This window comes from Cryptomeria japonica, chromosome 1 (assembly GCF_030272615.1).
Source record: "Cryptomeria japonica chromosome 1, Sugi_1.0, whole genome shotgun sequence".
NCBI lineage: Eukaryota > Viridiplantae > Streptophyta > Pinopsida > Cupressales > Cupressaceae > Cryptomeria > Cryptomeria japonica.
Genome location: NC_081405.1, coordinates 319,571,014 through 319,576,130, shown reverse-complemented (window position 1 = coordinate 319,576,130; position 5,117 = coordinate 319,571,014).

Genomic DNA, 5,117 nt, shown 5'->3' with positions numbered 1-5,117 from the left:
TGGGAATTGATGCTTGGCTGCCCCGAGAAGTGAGTGCCGTGGAGAGGAGCCAGTGGGGTCAAGCATCTAAGTGTCCGCTCTGGGTAAGCGTAGATGGGAAACCAATTGGGATTCAATGACTATTGTCCTTGCTAGCCTTAAGAATGTTGTATATGAGCATGAGTGTCTTTGAGATAATATGAATTTAATCATTGTGTTTGCTTTGTTTGATACATACTTGCCAAGAGTAGACTAAAAACACATCACTATCCCCCCAAAAAAAAAACTTTGCAAAAATATTTGTCAAGACACAAACAAATTGTCCAAGTTATTACCCACACCAAGTTCAAAATTGCGTCAAAACTCCATCCGTCCCATTTTTTATAAGCCTAAGAGAGAAGCTAAGAGTTTATCCTCTACGTCCACATTCAAGTTTGTCCCTTGAAACACCTACTATCATCCAAATCAGGGTGGTCATATCCCTTCATACAACTTGCCATTTAAATAGATCCTTCATGTTCATGTCAAAGACAACCTAGTCATCAAGTTTTCTTCTAAACCATCACTACCATACCTTCTTCATCAATCATCCTCAAATTTCTTAAGTCCTTTCATCCTCAAATTTCTTAAGTTCTTTCATCCACAAATTTCTTAAGTCCTTTCATCACAAATTTCTTAAGTCCTTTCATCCTCAAATTTCTTAAGTTCTTTCATCCACAAATTTCTTAAGTCCTTTCATCCTCAAATTTCTTAAGTCCTTTCATCACAAATTTCTTAAGTTCTTTCATCCATAAATTTCTTAAGTCCTTTCATCACAAATTTCTTAAGTCCTTTCATCCTCAAATTTCTTAAGTCCTCTCATCACAAATTTCTTAATTCTTTTCATCCTCAAATTTCTTAAGTCCTTTCATCACAAATTTCTTAAGTCTTTTCATCCTCAAATTTCTTAAGTCCTCTCATCACAAATTTCTTAATTCTTTTCATCCTCAAATTTCTTAAGTCCTTTCATCACAAATTTCTTAAGTCCTTTCATCCTCAAATTTCTTAAGTCCTTTCATCACAAATTTCTTAAGTCCTTTCATTCTCAAATTTTTTTAAGTCCTTTCATCACAAGTTTCTAAAATCCTTCCATCACAAATTTTCTAAGTCATTTCATCACATTTTTCCTAAGTCTTTTCATCACAAATATCGTGTATGGTCACAACTCGATCCCAAAAGAAAAAGATGGCTGATCAACAATATGGCATGCCAGACATTGGTGTCCTATATGAAGATCCCATGCAAGATCATACACAAAGTGGGCAACCAAGCGATCAAGATCAAAGCCAAAATCTTGACATGGTTAACCAAGATGAACTTTGTCCGGAAGTGCAAACTTTCCTAGCGGATTCTTATAACCAAGAGATGATAGAAAAGTTTATTAAACACAATCCTACTGCACTTCTAAAAACTCTTCTTGAACATGGAGCTCAACTTCCACCTGAATTTAATAGATCCGCTCTCATCCAACAACCACAAGGAGACCTTGCTCCCACACAAAGTGCTGCACCTACTATTCAAACTCAATCAATTGCAGCCCCATCAATCATCCAAGCCCAATCAATGCCACCTACAACACCTCCCACCATGATCTCCATCCTGCCTTCTTCCTCCTTACCATCCATGCCACTATCAAATCCAATCTCATCCATTCTCCAACAAACTTCTATACCACCTCCTTCTATTCAACCACATATTTCTATTCCACAAACTTCCCTTTCTCCTAACAATGTCGCAAATTTTATCCACACCGCATTCAATCCCATCACAATAGTTGGCGGATCGCAACCAACTATCACACGAACCCCAGCAACATCAGTCATCACATCCCACGTTCCCACTTTCTCATCATATCAATATATTGGTGGTGGTGCACCTTCTTTAGTTCATCCAATTCTTGGGGCAGATACAATTCATCAATATCAAAGTCCACAACAAGACCCCATCAAGGAAATTCAAGACATGAAGAATATCATCAAAAACATGAAAGAAAAGACTAATAAAAGGAAAGCTTACTCATTCGAAGAGTTTTTCCCTTGTCCTTATGACCCATCTATATCAGTTGCACCGTATCCCCCGAGATTTGAGATCCCTAAATTCACCAAGTATGAAGGCAAAGGAGACCCCCGCGACCATGTTTGCGAATTCCACATCTTATGCCAAGAAGTCTCCTATAGTGACCTTTATCTTCGCAGACTCTTTCCCAAGAGTCTCACGGGAGATGCCCTGGCATGGTTCTCATCTTTACCACGAGGTTCCATTGTCTCTTTTCCAGACTTGGTAGAAAAATTTGTGGCCCACTATGCATACAACATGGGTAATGATGTTTCCACGATGGACCTATGTAATACAAAACAAAGGCCTGGAGAAACCTTCATTAATTTCCTACAAAGATGGCGACATCTTATTAAAAAATTCTACTGGGACACGCCAGAACAACATCAAATTGAACTATTTCAAAAGAACTTGGTGCCTGAACTTTCAAGACCTTTAATATCTCAATGTATCAAATCCTTCCAAAAATTGACCGATAAGGGCCTCGCCCTCGAACGTGTCTTGTTGGAGGAAGGAACCTTGAAACATTACCAGAAGTCATCACAAAGTTCTTCCTCTTATCATAACGACAAGCCAAAATTCTGGGCTAAAAATAAAAACATGCTCAATGATGGTGTAACTGATGTGAAGCAGGTGCAAACTGTGGCCACTCCCCCAAAATCCACCACCAATATTCATCAATTCAACAATCAAAATAATTCAAATCAATCTCAAAAACCTCACAACAATGTCTCAATCCAAGGACGACCACCCCGATCGAATAACAGGACTCCAAGAGATTTCACTCCTCTTGCTGAGCCTATTGAAGTGGTGTTTCAAAAACTTGTCCAAGCAGGTATAGTGGTTTTTCCAATCACTCGCCCGTTTGATCCCAATCAACCTAAACCAAGATGGTATAATGAAAATGAGTATTGTGAATACCATCATATCAAGGGACATGATACACGAAAGTGTATGAAACTGAAGATCTACATACAAGATCTCATTGATAGAGGTGAGATTGAGGTAGCAAATGCAAAACCTGGTAATAACAATGACAAACTCAAAATGTACCAAGAACCCTTCCCAAAGCATGATAAAGGAAAAGGCTCATCATCTAACGTAATGGATTATGACTATGCTAATCACGTAACCGGTTTTGATTTTTTAGTAAGTCGCATTGAACCTGTAGACAATCATGTCAATGTCATAACCATCCAAGGAGTTAATCCTCCTTCTTCCCAAAGCAGACCAAACCCGGCTAGAATAGTCATTCAAGGTGCCACGCCTTCCACCTCCCATTTCCAGAATGACTGTAATGCAACTACACACCGAGGAAGAGTCACCATCCAAGGAGTTCCTCCCCCACCAAACCCTCCACCCATGTCTTCCACCCGCCGATATGACCTCCTTGATCAACTTGGGAAGACACCCGCACAGATCTCCATTTTGAAACTTCTCAAGACTTCTCCAGTCCATAAAGAAATTTTGGAACAAGCCCTTCTCCAATCATGTGTTCTTGATAACATCAATGCCACCCAATTTCAAACCCTCATTGGAAACCTTGTTGCCCAGCAACACATTGTATTTAACTCCAAAGATGCTCCCGCAGATGAGGACCATAACAAACCTTTGCACATCGAAGCTCTCATCCACAAGCACAAGGTCAAACGAATCCTGATAGACAGTGGATCCGGGCTTAATCTGTGTACATACAAATTGATAAAACAATTGGGACTTTCTGAGGATCTGATAGACACATCAAGAAGGATCACAATAAAGGCATATGATGATGCAGAAAGAATTTCAAAGGGCATGATCACCTTACCTCTTCAAGTGGGCCCCATTACAATTGAAACCCCTTGCCAAGTACTAGATCTTGATCTCCCCTACAACATTCTCCTCGGGAGGCCATGGATTCATTCCTTGCAGGCCGTACCCTCCACCTATCACCAATGCATCAAATTCCCCTATAATGGAAGAGTGATCACTATCAAAGGTGATCCCCAACCTTTTCAATATTGCAAACTATTAGAGGGGAAGCATCCGTATCATTGCCCACTAAATAGACCTTCGCCAACGCTTCCATCTGACACATCAAATGTTGCCTCCACATCATCCCAACCAAATAATCAAATCAAGATCTTGGATAATGACTGTGGAGAATATAAATTGGAGGATGTCTTATTAATAGGAAACCTCCCTCTCTCTCCTAAGTCATTTGGCAAACCAAAAGAGCTAAAAAAGGACCCGAAACCAGTCATGCAATGCCAAAGCACCACCTTCCAGCAATGGGGCCCACTTGATAACGAGAACCTCGAAGCAGATATCTCTTCATGGCTGTACCAGGAAGAGGACAATGATCCAACAAGAATATCCAAAGAAATTTATCCAAAAGCATTTGCCATAGTTGAAAAAATGGGTTACAAAGGACACGGTCTGGGACCAGAGGAGAAAGGAAGAAAAGCACCCATAAATCCTATCTCCTACAGATACAACAGAGGCTTGGGGTGCACCCCGGTGCCTAAGATTACTATCGTTGGTGCCCCTTCTAGTCCTTCTTTGGATATCGAAAGCGCTGACGAAGAGGAATTCTATGAAATGCCTTATGAATATGAGAAAGATACCTTCTTCGATGCTTACATCAATACCATCACCCTGTAACCCCTCCCACTTCACATGAGCTACATCTTGTCCATCCTGAACTCATTGACTGGGGCCAACGAGACAAACCCAATTTAGATATCTGCGTCGACGATAATGCTCTCATTGCTCTCCTAACAATGCAAAATATGGAAGATGGTAATAGAATTGAGGGTATTCAACTACACGAAAAGGGATACTTTGGTAGTCAAGTCAATGCCGTTATCCACAAAAAAGATAATAAAAGAAAAAGATATGATTTCCTAAGTGAAAACCTCCCTGAGGTGCCTTTGGATGAACAAGAAATAAAAACAAAGGGCATATCTGAAAGTGAAAACCTGGAAAAGGCACTTGATGATGAGGGATTTGACCTCCCTACCATTGGTTACCTTCCACAGGACAAATCAAATTTTTTGATAGAA